At 34.1% G+C, this 17,778-nt stretch overlaps 1 protein-coding gene across 1 annotated transcript in view; it reads right to left on the minus strand.

The window, feature by feature from the left end:
- The window catches only part of LOC142355226 (uncharacterized), a 103,756-nt gene extending 85,984 nt beyond the window's left edge, over nt 1–17,772 (minus strand). Inside the window, exon 1 of the mRNA XM_075407458.1 lies at nt 17,680–17,772. The gene's annotated coding sequence lies outside the window, so the exon portion shown is untranslated. The remainder of the gene's footprint in view (nt 1–17,679) is intronic.
- Nucleotides 17,773–17,778: the final 6 nt, after the last annotated feature.

Raw genomic sequence — 17,778 nt, forward strand, 5'->3', positions numbered from 1 at the left:
TAATTGCATAAAAAGGTCAAATATGAATCCCTGAAACCGTACTAGGTCATATAAAAATCCCAATTATAGTACAAAAGGTCATACATGATTCCCTGTAATCGCACAACGTTAAATAAAAATCCCATAGTACAAAATGTTATATATGAATCCCTGTAGTCATATAAAGTCTACTAAAAAACTCGGTAATCGTTGAAAAGGTCATATATGAATACCTGTGATCGTACAGGGTCCGAATCCAGTTATTCGTACAAGGTCATGTATGAATCTCGGTAAAAGTTCAATGTCATATGAAAAAGCCGCTAATAGTACAAGGTCAAACAGAATTCCCGCTAATCGTAGAAGGTCATACAAAAACCCCAGTAATCGAACAAAAAGTCATAAGAAATCGTATATGAATCTCTGCAATCGTACAAATTCATATAAAAATCCCGGTAATCGAACAAGGGTTTCTAAAAAAATCTTGGTAAACGTACAAAATTTATTTATGAATCCCTGTAATAGCACCAGGTCATTTAAAAATCTCGTCAAAAATAAAAAAGATTATATAGGAATTCTTGTAACCATATAAATTCATATAGAAATCGTATATGTATAGCATTATTGTATTTTAATCCCTGTAATCGCACAAGGTCAAATAGAAATCCCGGTAATCAAACAAAAGATTTTAAAAAAATCTCAGTAATCGTACAAAAGTTATAATAGCATCACTGTAATTGTACAGTTTCATTTTAAAATCTTGGCAAAAATGCAAAAGGTCAAAGAGGAATCCCTGTAATCATACAAGGTCATTTAAAATTCTCGGTAATAAAACAAAAGGTTATGTATGAAGCCCTGTAATCGTACAAGTTCATAGAATATCTCGGCAATAGTACAAATTGTCATATATGAATCCCTGTAATTGTGCAGTTTCAATTAAAATTCTCGGCAAAAAAACGAAAGGTCATATATGAATCCCTGTAATCTCGCAAGGTCATAAATGAATCCGGTTAATCGCACAAGGTCAGAAATGAAACCCGGTAATCGTACAATGTCATTTATGAAACACTGATTGTATATGAAACACTGGAATATAATCTTGCTAATTGCATAAAAAGGTCAAATATGAATCCGTGAAACCGTACTAGGTCATATAAGAATCCCAATTGTAGTACAAAAGGTCATACATGATTCCCTGTAATCGCACAACGTTAAATAAAAATCCCATAGTACAAAATGTTATATATGAATCCCTGTAGTCATATAAAGTCTACTAAAAAACTCGGTAATCGTTGAAAAGGTCATATATGAATACCTGTGATCGTACAGGGTCCGAATCCAGTTATTCGTACAAGGTCATGTATGAATCTTGGAAATAGTTCAATGTCATATGAAAAAGCCGATAATAGTACAAGGTCAAACAGAATACCCGCTAATCGTAGAAGGTCATACAAAAACCCCAGTAATCGAACAAAAAGTCATAAGAAATCCTATATGAATCTCTGCAATCGTACAAATTCATATAAAAATCCCGTTAATCGAACAAGAGTTTCTAAAAAAATATCGGTAAACGTACAAAATTCATATATGAATGCCTATAACCGCACCAGGTCATTTAAAAATCTCGGCAAAAATACAAGAGGTCAAAAAAGAATTCTTGTAACTATTTAATTCATATAGAAATGGTATATGAACAGCATTATTGTATATTATTCCCTGTAATCGTACAAAGTAAAATAGAAATCGCGGTAATCAAACAAAAGACTTTTAGAAAAAATCTCAGTAATCGTACAAAAGTCATATATGAATCCCTGTAATTGTACAAATGTACAGTTTCATTTTAAAATCTTGGCAAAAATGGAAAAGGTCAAAGCGGAATCCCTGTAATCATACAAGGTCATTTCAAACTCTCTGTAACAAAACAAAAGACCATGTATGAAGCCCTGTAATAAAACAAGTTCACAAAATTTCTCAGTAATAGTACAAAATGTCATATATTATTCCCTGTAATTGTCGAGTTTCATTTAAAAATCTCGGCAAAGAGACAAAAGATCACATATGAGTCCCTGTAATCTCACAAGCTCATAAATGAATCCGGGTAATCGCACAAGGTCATAAAAGAATTCCGGTAATTTTACAATGTCATTTATGAATCCCTGTAGTTGTAGAAAGTCATTTAAAAATCTGAGAAAAATAACAAAAGGTCATATCTGAATCCCTGTAATCTATCAAGCTTATATAAAAGTCTTAGTAATAATACAAACGGTCATATATGATTCCTGTAATCTAACAAGTTAATATAAAAGTCTTGGTAATAATACATAAGGTCATATAAAGTTTCATGTAATCTCAAAAGGTTATAAACGAATGCCGCTAATCGTACAACGTCATATATGCAATCACTGTAATCGTACAAAGTAATTGAAAATTGTTGGCAAAATTACAAAAGGTCATATATGAATCCCTGTAATCCAACAAAGTCATATAAAAATCTGGGTAAAAGCACAAAATGTCATATTTGAATCCCTTTAACCTAACAAGGTCATATAAAGAATACAGTAATAATTAAAAAGTTCACATATGAATCCCTGTTTTTATACAAGTTTATTAATTATCTCGATAACAGTACAAATTGTCATATATGAATCCCTGTAATTGTACATTTTTAAATTAAAATCTCGACGAAAATACAAAAAGTCATATATGAATCCATTTAATTGTACAGTTTTATTTAAAAATATTGGCAAAAATCAAAAAGTCATATATGAATTCTTTTAACCGTACAATTACATACAAAAATTGTATCTTAATAGTGTTATCGTATATTAATACCTGTAATCGTACAAGGTCAAATAGAAATCTCTGTAATCAAATAAGAGTTCTCAAATAAAAAAAATCTCAGTAAAAGTACAAAAGTCATATACGAATCCCTGTAAGTGTACTATTTCAATTTAAAAACTCGGCGAAAACACAAAAGGTCATGTATGAATCCCTGTAATTGTAGAGTTTCATTTAAAAATCTCGGCAAGAAAACTAAAGAAAATATATGAATCCCTGTAATCTCACAAGGTCGTAAATGAATCCTGGTAATCGCACAAGGTCATAAATGAATCGCGGTAATCGCACAATGTCATATATGAATCCCTGTAATCGTACAAGGTCATTTAAATATCTGGGCAAAAAAACAAATGTCACATCTGAACCCCTATAATCTCACCAGGTCATAAACGAATGTCGGTAATCGTACAAGGTCATATATGAATCCCTGTAATCGTACGAGGTCATTTAAAAATGTTGGCAAAACTACAAAAGGTCATATCTGAATCCCTGTAATCTAACAAGGTAATGTAAAAGTCTTGGTAATAATATAAAAGGTCATATATGAATGACTGTAATCTAACAAGATCATATAAAAGTCTTGGTAAAAGTAAAAAATGTCACAACTGTAGTTGTACAAGGTTATATAAAAATTGCAGCAAAAATACAGAAGGTCATATATGAGTCCCTGTAATCTAACAAGATCATAAAAATACTCGGTAGTAATACAAAAGCTCATATATGAATCCCTGTGTTTCTACAAACTCATAAAAATTCTCGGTAAAAGTACAAAATGTCATATATGAATCTCTGTAATTGTACAAGCTCATTCAAAAATCTCGGCAAAAACACAAAAGGAAATATATGAATCCCTGCAATTTCACAAGAAGGTCATAAAAGAATCCGGGTAATCGCACAAGGTCATAAATGAATTCCGGTAATCGTACAATGTCATTTATGAATCCCTGTAATTGTAGAATGTCATTTAAAAATCTGAGAAAAATTACAAAAGGTCATATCTGAATCCCTGTCATCTAACAATCTTATATAAAAGCCTTAGTAATAATACAAACAGTCATATATGATTCCTGTAACCTAACAAGTTAATATAAAAGTCTTGGTAATAATACATAAGGTCATATAAAGTTTCATGTAATCTCACAAGGTCATAAACGAATGCCGCTAATCGTACAAGGTCATATATGCAATCACTGTAATCGTACAAGGTAAATGAAAATTGTTGGCAAAATTACAAATTGTCATATATGAATCCCTGTAATTGTACATTTTTAAATAAAAATCTCGACGAAAATACAAAAAGTCATATATGAATCCATTTAATTGTACAGTTTCATTTAAAATATTGGCAAAAATCAAAAAGTCATATATGAATTCTTTTAACCGTACAATTACATACAAAAATTGTATCTGAATAGTGTTATCGTATATTAATACCTGTAATCGTACAAGGTCAAATAGAAATCTCTGTAATCAAATAAGAGTTCTTAAAAAAATCTCAGTAAAAGTACAAAAGTCATATACGAATCCCTGTAAGTGTACTATTTCATTTTAAAAACTCGGCGAAAACACAAAAGGCCATGTATGAATCCCTGTAATTGTAGAGTTTCATTTAAAAATCTCGGCAAGAAAACTAAAGGAAATATATGAATCCCTGTAATCTCACAAGGTCGTAAATGAATCCGGGTAATCGCACAAGGTCATAAATGAATCGCGGTAATCGCACAATGTCATATATGAATCCCTGTAATCGTACAAGGTCATTTAAATATCTGGGCAAAAAAACAAATGTCACATCTGAACCCCTATAATCTCACCAGGTCATAAACGAATGTCGGTAATCGTACAAGGTCATATATGAATCCCTGTAATCGTACGAGGTCATTTAAAAATGTTGGCAAAACTACAAAAGGTCATATCTGAATCCCTGTAATCTAACAAGGTAATGTAAAAGTCTTGGTAATAATATAAAAGGTCATATATGAATGACTGTAATCTAACAAGATCATATAAAAGTCTTGGTAAAAGTAAAAAATGTCACAACTGTAGTTGTACAAGGTTATATAAAAATTGCAGCAAAAATACAGAAGGTCATATATGAATCCCTGTAATCTAACAAGATCATAAAAATACTCGGTAGTAATACAAAAGCTCATATATGAATCCCTGTGTTTCTACAAATTCATAAAAATTCTCGGTAAAAGTACAAAATGTCATATATGAATCTCTGTAATTGTACAAGCTCATTCAAAAATCTCGGCAAAAACACAAAAGGAAATATATAAATCCCTGCAATTTCACAAGAAGGTCATGAAAGAATCCGGGTAATCGCACAAGGTCATAAATGAATTCCGGTAGTCGTACAATGTCATTTATGAATCCCTGTAATTGTAGAATGTCATTTAAAAATCTGAGAAAAATTACAAAAGGTCATATCTGAATCCCTGTCACCTAACAAGCTTATATAAAAGTCTTATTAATAAAACAAACGGTCATATATGATTCCTGTAACCTAACAAGTTAATATAAAAGTCTTGGTAATAATACATAAGGTCATATAAAATTTCATGTAATCTCACAAGGTCATAAACGAATGCCGCTAATCGTACAAGGTCATATATGCAATCACTGTAATCGTAAAAGGTAAATGAAAATTGTTGGCAAAATTACAAAAGGTCATATATGAATCCCTGTAATCCAACAAAGTCATATAGAAGTCTGGGTAATAGTACAAAATGTCATATTTGAATCCCTGTTCTCTAACAAGGTCATATACAGAATTCGGTAATAATAAAAAAGTTCACATATGAATCCCTGTTTTTATACAAGTTTATTAATTATCTCGATAACAGTACAAAATGTCATATATGAATCCCTGTAATTGTACATTTTTAATTTAAAATCTCGACGAAAAAACAAAAAGTCATATATGAATCCCTGTAATTGTACAGTTTCATTCAAAAATATTGGCAAAAAGTCAAAAAGTCCTATATGAATTCCTTTAACCGTACAATTACATATAAAAGTCGTATATGAATAGTATTATCGTATATTAATACCTGTAATCGTACAAGGTCAAATAGAAATCTCGGTAATCAAATAAAAGTTTTTAAAAAAAATCTCAATAAAAGTACAAAAGTCATATATGAATCCCTGTAAGTGTACAATTTCACTTTAAAATCTCGGCGAAAACACAAAAGGTCATGTATGAATTCCTGTAATTGCAGAGTTTCATTTAAAAATCTCGGCAGAAAAACTAAAGGAAATATATGAATCCCTATAATCTCACAAGGTCGTAAAGGAATCCGGGTAATCGCACAAGGTCATAATTGAATCCCGGTAACCGCACAATGTCATATATGAATCCCAGTAATCTTACAAGGACATTTATATATCTGGGCAAAAAAACAAAAGGTCATATCTGAACCCCTATAATCTCACCAGGTCAAAAAACGAATGTCGGTAATCGTACAAGGTCATATATGAATCCCTGTAATCGTACGAGGTCATTTAAAAATGTTGGCAAAACTACAAAAGGTCATATCTGAGTCCCTGTAATCTAACAAGGTAATAATGTAAAAGTCTTGGTAATAATACAAAAGGTCATATATGAATGACTGTAATCTAACAAGATCATATAAAAGTCTTGGTAAAAGTAAAAAATGTCATATATGAATACCTGTAATTGTACAAGGTTATTTAAAAATTGCAGCAAAAATACAAAAGGTCATATATGAATCCCTGTAATCTAACACGATCATAAAAAATCTCGGTAGTAATACAAAAGCTCATATATGAATCCCTGTGTTTCCACAAATTCAAAAAAATTCTCGGTAAAAGTACAAAATGTCATATATGAATCTCTGTAATTGTACAATCTCATTCAAAAATCTCGGCAAAAACACAAAAGGAAATATATGAATCCCTGCAATTTCACAAGGTCATAAATGAGTCCGGGTAATCGCACGAGGTCATAAATGGATCCCGGTAATCGTACAATGTCATATATGGGTCACTCTAATCTAGAAGGTTATTTATAAAACTCTGTAATCGTACAAAAAATTATATATGAACCCCGGTTATCATACAAACTCATACATGAACCATGGTAATCGTATAAGGTCATTATGGATCTCTGTAATCGTACCAAGTCATGATAAAATCTCGGTTGTTGTAAAAGGTCATAACGGAATGTCGGTCATCCTACAAAGTCATTTATAAATCTGGGTAATCGTACGAGGTCATATATAGTTCGTATGTCTTTCTGGGAACCAACCAAGGTCATACAAATTTTTAAAAAAAATTAAACAGCCACAATTTGGACGAGCATTTTGCCCCAGTGATGCATCAAATGACCAGACTAAGCAAAAAACAAAACTTTGAAAGAAAGACTAACCCGCTTTTACTAATTTGAGCCCAAGTTTGTGATTTAGAAACTATTCACTTTAAAAAAAGTCTAAATCAGAAAATGTCAGAGAAAAATGTGAAATGTACAGAATCATTACTGAATCATTGCTGAAAAACTTGGTTCAGTACTGAATTACTATGACAGTTAGGTACGGGAACCTTAAGGCTCTTTACGTCACCCTGTTACAAATTGGGATTTAATTTTTGTACTTTTGTATTTAAAACACAATTTTTTGTGTTTCGCATTTTAAGTCCCACTCATCGCGAATTGCTGCTCGAAAATGTGTTATAACAAGCAGCCGGGTCGAGGTGTCAACACCATTCAACGCAACACTATGTAAGATAAGCGGTGAATGCGGAAATTTTTTTAAAATAAGCGGTGAATGCGGAGAAATTACATAAATCAGCCGGTAAATGAGGTGAAAAAATCTTTATTAAACCTTTAATAAAAACCTTTAAATAATTTCACCGCTGAGTTTAGCGGTGAAATTACATAAAATCACCGCAACGAAAGAAGTTTCTAAAATATGAAAGATGAGCGGTGAATGCGGTAAACTTAAAATAAATCATCACATTTCACCGCTAAAATATGTAATTTCACCGCGGAAAATTGCAAATCTTACAAAAATTCACCCTTCATGTTTTACAGAAAATAAAGTGAGTTTGATTTATATTCAAATCAAAAGTTCTCAAATTTAAGGAGAGATGGCGCAGTGGAAGAAGTAGTGAACGATATGCAGGAGGTGAGAGGTTCGAACCATTGTAAGTGCGGTAAATTTTAGTAAGTGGTGAAATATGGTGACTTTTTGAAAGATCACCGCTTACTCTAGCGGTGAACTTAGATAATTTCACAGCATTTCAACGCAAAATGATGAACGATATTTGCAGTGAAAACACTAAATTTCACCGCTTATCTTGCATATTGTTCCGGTTTCTTCTCGACCCGGGCCTCAAAATTAAAATAAATGTCTAAACTAACTGATTTTCTGTTTTCAAATTAATAGTGCTTATAAGAGTGCTAAGATAATGGCTAGGAAAAACAAGTTAATGTAAAAGTCTTGGTAATAATACAAAAGGTCATATATGAATGACTGTAATCTAATAAGATCATATAAAAGTCTTGGTAAAAGTAAAAAATGTCATATATGAATACCTGTAATTGTACAAGGTTATTTAAAAATTGCAGCAAAAATACAAAAGGTCATATATGAATCCCTGTAATCTAACAAGATCATAAAAAATCTCGGTAGTATTACAAAAGCTCATATATGAATCCCTGTGTTTCTACAAATTCATAAAAATTCTCGGTAAAAGTACAAAATGTCATATATGAATCTCTGTAATTGTACAAGCTCATTCAAAAATCTCGGCAAAAACACAAAAGGAAATATATGAATCCCTGCAATTTCACAAGGTCATAAATGAGTCCGGGTAACCGCACGAGGTCATAAATGGATCCCGGTAATCGTACAATGTCATATATGGGTCACTGTAATCTAGAAGGTTATTTATAAAACTCTGTAATCGTACAAAAAATTATATATGAACCCCGGTTATCATACAAACTCATACATGAACCATGGTAATCGTATAAGGTCATTATGGATCTCTGTAATCGTACCAAGTCATGATAAAATCTCGGTTGTTGTAAAAGGTCATAACTGAATGTCGGTCATCCTACAAAGTCATTTATAAATCTGGGTAATCGTACGAGGTCATATATAGTTCGTATGTCTTTCTGGGAACCAACCAAGGTCATACAAATTTTTTAAAAAATTAAACAGCCACAATTTGGACGAGCATTTTGCCCCAGTGATGCATCAAATGACCAGACTAAGCAAAAAACAAAACTTTGAAGGAAAGACTAACCCGCTTTTACTAATTTGAGCCCAAGTTTGTGATTTAGAAACTATTCACTTTAAAAAAAGTCTAAATCAGAAAATGTCAGAGAAAAATGTGAAATGTACAGAATCATTACTGAATCATTGCTGAAAAACTTGGTTCAGTACTGAATTACTATGACAGTTAGGTACGGGAACCTTAAGGCTCTTTACGTCACCCTGTTACAAATTGGGATTTAATTTTTGTACTTTTGTATTTAAAACACAAATTTTTGTGTTTCGCATTTTAAGTCCCACTCATCGCGAATTGTTGCTCGAAAATCTGTTATAACAAGCAGCCGGGTCGAGGTGTCACCACCATTCAACGCAACACTATGTAAGATAAGCGGTGAATGCGGAAATTTTTGTAAAATAAGCGGTGAATGCGGTGAAATTACATAAATCAGCCGGTAAATGAGGTGAAAAAATCTTTATTAAACCTTTAATAAAAACCTTTAAATAATTTCACCGCTGAATTTAGCGGTGAAATTACATAAATTCACCGCATCGAAAGAAGTTTCCAAAATATGAAAGATGAGCGGTGAATGCGGTAAACTTAAAATAAATCATCACATTTCACCGCTAAAATATGTAATTTCACCGCGGAAAATTGCAAATCTTACAAAAATTCACCCTTCATGTTTTACAGAAAATAAAGTGAGTTTGATTTATATTCAAATCAAAAGTTCTCAAATTTAAGGAGAGATGGCGCAGTGGAAGAAGTAGTGAACGATATGCAGGAGGTGAGAGGTTCGAACCATTGTAAGTGCGGTAAATTTTAGTAAGTGGTGAAATATGGTGACTTTTTGAAAGATCACCGCTTACTCTAGCGGTGAACTTAGATAATTTCACAGCATTTCAACGCAAAATGATGAACGATATTTGCGGTGAAAACACTAAATTTCACCGCTTACCGTGCATATTGTTCCGGTTTCTTCTCGACCCGGGCCTCAAAATTAAAATAAATGTCTAAACTATCTGATTTTCTGTTTTCAAATAACAGTGCTTATAAGAGTGCTAAGATAATGGCTAGGAAAAACAAGCAACAACATTATCAAATTGTTGAATAAAAAACACTTTCGTAATTTCTTATTAAATCTATAAAATTAATTTTTTGAATATGAAAAAGTATACTCACTTAATGATTCTACTTTTTTGTCAAGAAACTAATGCTATTTTCATCTGCAGTTTAAACTGATGTTTTCCAGGACTATTCCGATTTTACATGTGAATTGATAACACTTGATGTTGACGTTTCATTGAAACGTATGATAAAATGCTAGTAAACATCATATGTCACCGAAAGTCATTTGTATGTAATGTAAAAAAGCGGTAATGACTGGGTATACAATTCGATCAAGGTTTGTACCTATTGCCACTGTTGTCACACATCAATTCTAATTGAATTATTTGACAACCCGATTTGTCTTTGCGTTCGCATTAACCGAAAGGCTATGGGCCCAGAGCTTTAATAAGATGAGTAATCAGCCCACCCTAAAAATGACACTGTGATGCTTTGTCTCTGCGCTGCATATGAGGATTGCTGACGTCAATTGGAAAAAGAACGAGAGGACAAGGAGAGACAAAATTTGTAGTCAAGCAGTGGTCAAGAGTCAGAAGGAAAGCCAGTGGGACTGAAGCTCTAGTGTGCTCTAACTGGGTTGGAGAACGAGTTTGTGTAGCTGATTGTAGGACTCCTAATTGTGAAGATCGAGCTTTCGTATCTGATTGAAGACTATCTTTGTGCGTAGATGGTTTTGTAGCTGATTACTGGACTCTGTTTGCGGAGAGGGAGCAGCTGTTGCTGATTGTGGACTCTGCTTGTGTGAAGGAGATTTTGTAGCCGATTAGAGGACTCTGTTTGTCGAGAGGGAGCATCTGTAGCTGATTGTGGATTCTGTTGTGTGGAGGAAATATTGTAGCGGATTAGAGGACTCTGGTTGTGGAAAAGGAGCTTTTGTTTCCGATTGGTGGATTCTGTTTGTGTGGCGAAGCTTGTGTAGCTGACTGGGTGATTCTGTTTGTGGACACCTAGGTTGTGCATCTTTGTGTGTGGCTTTTGTTTGTGGAATCTTGCAGGAGTTTTCCGTGTTGGAGTAGAGTTTTGTTTAGCAGAACTTTCTACAAGGACTTCTTCGGCTTACTTAGTATTACTGAGAACAGCTCAGTTTATACAACTGTCATTTTAACCCTCATTTCTCATTGTGCTATCCTCACTGTGCTCATTGTGCTATCTTGTTGCATTCTCAATGTGCTAAAAGTATTTTTTAGCGAACACAACGACCCACAGCTTTGTTGCTCAATAACGAGGCCACCGACAGGCAACACATTTATCTAAACGTTAAGAAAACGGCTACAATTTTGCACTAAGTCCGAAAATTTTTCAACTCATTCTCTAGCAAAAGCGCAAATTTTTACGTAGACTAGTACTAGTTTTCGAGTAAACCACAGTAACACAAGGTACAAAGGCTAAACCAACAAAGGTTGAGTTATAATTAGGTAAACGGGAAAAACTATGAAAAGAATTTTAAAAATCGGACAGGTAAAAATAGAGTTCAGGGATGAGTTGAAAGTCAGAAGAAAAGTTTACAGTGGGCGTGAGGATTATTTCGTAAATTTTGCGGAATAGTTTGAATCGTTTGCACTCGTTGAAGATAGGAAAAGTCTTAAGCATAAAGATTATATGCCTACTTTTAGGAATAGCGCATTAGAGGATCAAAAACACTGGCAGGAAAAAAAAGGCAAGAACTAGAAATGAGGAAAAGGACTTTATGGTACGAACTTGATCAAGCGTTAGATAAAAAGTGATTTCTATTTCTGAGACCACATAGAAGAGAGCGTACTAAAGCTTGAGATATATTTTGCAAAAGATTTAAGAGTTTGGAGAGACCGCATTTACATTAACTAGTATCCAAATTAACTAGCAACTAGTCTGAAGAAGAACTTTATTGAGAGCATAGTAGACTACTTATCAAGCAGACGACATGAATTACAAATTGACACTGGTGAAAGAAGGCGTGAGCGAGAAAATGTACATTTCAATAACTATGAAGGGACTCCCCATAAAATACGAGAGCTTCGCCACACTAGTGATTTTAGTAAAGAAGAGAATTGTTTCAAAGAAAAAAAGCGGTACCTTATCAATTTTGATATTGAGAATGTTCAAAAGAAAATTGGAAACATATTTTAAAAAAAAAGAACGAAAATGCTTCACATTGTCAAAAGGTCGGACATATAGCTAAGGATTGTCAACTTCAGAAGGCAAATACAGAAAAAACCTGGGGGCAACCAAAAAGTGTTTTAAATGTGGTGAGTAGGGTCACATCTTTAGTTTTGTAAGAAGCAGAAACCAGACAAAAGTTTGTACGCTAGAATAGAAAGTTTAGTGAAAACAATCAATCGGTGTCTCAGAGTTTAGTTGAAGAACCAGAAACTGAGTACGAATAGTACATCTCATTTTTTCAAACCACCAGTAATAATCTTTCTTGTGTACTAGTGTTAGACTCTGAAGCAACAGGTCATATGATTAAGGACGAAATCTTATTTATTGAAATTGACAAAGAATATACAGGGACAATGAGTACTGCAAATAGTAGCAAAAGTTTTCAATTGAAGGACCGGAGACAATTGAGATAAGAACGGAGGAATCAAAAGGGTGTTAGCGGAAAAGAAGATTTTCAAATGCATTACTTGTACCTAATAACTCGAAAAAATTGGTCATAGTGTCGAAACTTAGAGCAGCTGATAATAAGGCTTTGTTCGTTAAGTGCTCAGAGATGAGAACTAAAAACGCAAAAGTTTTCCTGTTTGAGGAACATGACAACCTTTTCTTCTGGAAAACAGTGAATTCAACAGGGACAGAAAACTGTAACTTAGTCAGTAGAGACCGGCTAAGTTTATGGCGCAAACTTCTAGGACTTAATAATATTGAAGATCTTTTGGAATCAAAGGATCATGCCATATGACATAGAATAAGTAACCATGAGGTAGGGAATTGTGAAACATGACAATTGAATAAGTTAAAGAAGCTTCCCGTTCCGAATGATTCAGGGACAAGAGCCAGGGATGTCTTAGGAATTGTCCATACTGATGTTTTTGGGTCAATTGATCCAAAAGCATGTAGATGACCACCAATATGCAATCGGCTTCATAGACAGCTTTAGCACGTATCAGAAGGTGTATTTCTTAATGACAAAGAAGTGATGCAATAGAAAAAATTCGGCAATTCTTTACAGATATAGGAAAACGAGGAACGATGGTGCGCGATTGAGCGGGCCAAATCAATTCGAATGAGATTAACCAATTGTGTAGAAAGCAAGGCGTAAGACTAGAGCTTTCAGCACATTGTACACCTGAACAAAATGGTAGAGTTGAATGTAATTGGCGAACAAAAAATGGCGAGATGCCTAATGGGGCAATCAGGACTTGGTAAGACATACCGGCCTGATGAAATAAACATGTCAAGTGACATTAAAACTTTTGTTAGCATTCGGGGATCAAAAGAACACCATTCGAAGCAATGTATGGACAAATCCAAATTTAGATCCACTAAAAATGTTTGGTTCTACAGCTTACATTCATATTGAGAAATCATTCCCAGGGAAAATAAGTCGGACTCCACAAAACAATTTATTCTTGCGCTCATCAGATAACAGCAAAACATATCTTAGAGGAGTAAAGGATGAAAAAGGCACATTTGAAGTTAAAAGGTCTAGAAACGTAACTTTCAACGAACAGAAATTGTTCAATAATAACTCGTTGAATGCAGGGCAAACACGGTTAGAACCGGAAGCAGATCTGAATCCAAAAGCCTTCTTAAATGAATTGATAATTGATAATGTGATACCTAAAGCAACAGAAGAAGCAGTTAAGTCAAAAATTTGTTCGAAGCAATGAAAAAAGAGTATAATTCATTAGTTGAAAACAACGTCTGGGAACTTGTAGATATTCAGGAAATAAAACCTATTGTTGGCCTTTTTTCTGCACTGAAGTGCGGGCCTAGCGGAGAAATAGTGAGATATAAAGCAAGATTGGTAGCTAAGGGTTTTAGCCAAGTACCAGGCGGAGACTTCTACGAGACTTATTCACCGACAACGCGGCTCTCAACTATAAGGCTACTTTTAAGCTATGCAATTCGTAACGGTTCCGAGTTGAGGTTAAAACTGCATACCTGAATGCTGACGATGATGAAGAGAACTTTTTGCAGCAAGCTGTGGTTTTTGAAAAACACAATGAGCAATGAAATCCATTAGAAGGTAAGCTTAAAAAAGTATATGGATTAAAACAATCTGGTTGGAATTGGTATCTGACAATAAAAAGTTTTCTTTGGGGTTTGGTTTTTGTTCCATCTATTCAAAATGAGTGCCTCCTTATAGAAAAAGTTAAAGGAGATAAAGAAGGAATGATGTGTCTTTGAGTAGATGATATGGTTTTATTAGGAACGCGACAAAACTTTTACAAAAACTTCAAAAACAAAATTAGTGAAAAGCTCAAAATAAGTAGCTATGGAAAACTGAGTTGGTTCTTAAACAATAAAATAGAAAAGACAGAAAACAAAATAATGCTAAGCCAAGAGGCTTATATTGAAAAACTAATAGAGAATTATAAAATGAGTGACTGTAGAACAATGGAAATACCACTAGAAGTTATTTCAAAATTGATTCAGCAAAAAAGGAAGCATAGAATATCAACATATGCAGTCTTGTGATTATTAAGGAATAGTAGGATGTTCAAATTTTTTAGCGTTGACTACCAGACCAAATATTATACATACAGCTAATATTTTGAGTTCGTTTGTAGAACATCCAATGAACAAGCATTTGAAGGCGCAAACGCATGCCTACGCCACTTGATGGCTACAAAATCTGAAAAACTCATTTATTGGAAGTGGTGTTATAAATTAAATATAAAAGGTTTTTCGGATTCTGACTGGGCTAGCAAGTTAGATAGCAGCAAAAGTGCGCGCCGTTATTGTTTCAAGCCTGATAATAGTTCGGGAGCAATCAATTGCGATAGTAAGTTACAAAATGCGTATCAACCTCCACAGTTGAAACCACAGCTGGAGCTCAACTGAATGCAGCAGTAGAGGCAAACAGGAAGGCGGTACAATTAGAAAACCTTTTGATGGAAATGATCATTGACGAAGATTAAACTTTACCAGTGTATGTAGATAATCAAGCATGTATTGCTCTTAGTATAAATTCCCTAAACCCTGGCAAGACTAAGCACTTTGCGTTGAAGGTGCGCATCATTTGGAACTCAGTCGAGAACAGAATATTAGAGCTCAACTACTTGCCTACAGACCGCTTGCTGGCAGACACCTTAACAAAAGCTTTGGGGAGAACAAAAATTTCACTTTTCCGTGATGTTTTCCTAGGTTCAAACACTTATTACGATAGGAGGCCTGTCCAATGTATACTATTAATTATTTGAACATGAGAAAGTATACTCAATTGCTGATTTAAATCTTTGTTATCGAGAAAATAAATCTAGTTTCACGTGCAGTTTGTACTGATGTTTTCCAGAACTATTCAGTTTTTACATGTGAATTGATAACATTTGATGTTGACGTTTGATTGATATTTATGATAAAATGCTAGTAAACATCACATGTCACCGAAAGTCGTTTTTATGTAACGTAAAAGAGAAGTAATAACTGGGTATATAATTCGATCAAGATTTGTTCCTTTTGCCACTTTTGTCAGACATCAGTTTTATTTGAATTGTTTGACTTCATGATTTGTCTCTGCGTTCCCATCAATCGATAATTCTTATTTGTAAGTATATGACCTTTGATTGGGCTACTCAAAATGAGTATTAGCACCTAGACCTGACTGCAAACTGTTGCAAACTGTTTTTTCGGTGGTTTGCTCTTCCTTCTAAAATCGATTTATTTGTTCTCTCGGCTCGTTTAAACGTTTAGCTAGAACTTCAAATATTCTATATTTTTTAACTAACACTGTTTAATTATTTAAAAGTTTTAATTAAATTTTAAACTAAAAGTTAACTAATCAATCCATAATTATTTAACTAATTTAATTATAGCCGACTAACTATCGAATTGCTCTCAAGTGATTGGCGAGTGGTTGACTTCTTTCTCAGTAGCTAATTAGCTGAATTAGGGAGGCTATGCAGGCGGAAGGGTTGGGGTGGGTTGATGTAGCAGAAGGGGTGTGGAAATTACATCTATTCAAGATGAGTGCCTCTTTATAAAAAAGAGCAAATGAGATATAGAAAGAATGTGTCTTTGGGTAGATGATATGGTTATATTAGGAACGCGACAAATTTTTTGCAAAAACTTCTGCAAAAAGTTTTGCAAAAACTTCAAAAACAAAACTAGCGAGAAGTTCAAAATAAGTACAACATTAAAATAGAAAAGACAGAAAACAAAATAATGCTAAGCCAAGAGGCTTATATTGAAAAACTAATAGAGAAGTATAAAATGAGTAACTGTAGGACACTGCAAACACCTCTAGAAGTCAGTTCAATGCTTTCAAAACTTGTTTCACTAAAAATAGGAAGCAAAGAATATCAATATTTGTAGTCTTGTGATTATAGAGGAATAGTAGCTACGAGCTATGAGGCCCTTCTTTTTCATATGCTGCAATGGATTTTGTATTAGCAACAAGTTTTACTCCGGAGTGAGAGCAATAGATATATCACTCAGAAATGAAGAACGAAAGCGTGCAAAGAATGTTCTAGAAGAAAAGCGCAAAAACGGTCGAGCAAAAAGTTAGCATAACAAAGGCCAACACGTTTACAATAATTGATACGAACTTCGTTCGAGAAGAACTAAAAAAGGCCCAAAATGGTGTGTCCTCCCATCTCGACTGCGCGAAGAGGGAGAAGAAAAGTCGTTAAGTTTACCACTTTCAAAAGTTACGGTTCACCTGTCGTAAATAGGTGAGCACTTTTAAGACCTGTCAAAAGCTTGTCGGCGTTCGCTACCAATGGTTCGACATCAAAAATAACTTGGACCAAACCAAACATTAACCTAATCTACCTTAATGATGAAGAAAAACCTCTCGGCCAAGCCTGTCATGAGCGAGAAACAGTTTCGCAAATTCTTGAAACCTTTTCACAGTATTTTCTGTCAGATTTTGTTTCTGTTCCATTTCCTTCTACGTTACCCAGTTGAAAGTCAATCAAAATTTTAAACACTGGACATCAGGATTACAATTAGGTATGTTTATGACTGATACATATACTCGGTATGTTTGGCTCGGGCGAGGAGGAGGGGGGTGGGGCATTTCAAAAACGGGTAAGACTTCTCTAGAACTGGGAGTTGATTCTGCCTCTCCATTTTCTCCATGTAGTTCACGGTAGTTATCCTCCCAAGAAATTCGGGAGCTATCTCCTCTAGATTTTTGCAATCTATTCTGTTTTACCCCCCCCCCCCCCCCCCCTCGTCTTCACATCATCCCCCCCCCCCCCCCAACCACTCATAGATTTAAAAAACGCCTTTTCACGTAGTCAGCCTTAATTAATGTAGTCAGCGCAAAATACCATCTAAAATCTGAAAGGATATCAATTAGATATATCATCATAATTCTTTTTTTTTGGGGGGGGGGGGTTGACTTACCATATTTGGTGTCTGGGTACAAATCCTTGACCCCTTTGTGCTCAGAGTACTCTTTTGTAAAAATAAACCAGGTAGACAATCTATTTCCATACACAACAG

The sequence above is a fragment of the Convolutriloba macropyga genome, chromosome 2 (genome assembly GCF_964194025.1).
Source record: "Convolutriloba macropyga chromosome 2, txConMacr16.3, whole genome shotgun sequence".
In the NCBI taxonomy this organism is placed as follows: Eukaryota; Metazoa; Xenacoelomorpha; order Acoela; family Convolutidae; genus Convolutriloba; species Convolutriloba macropyga.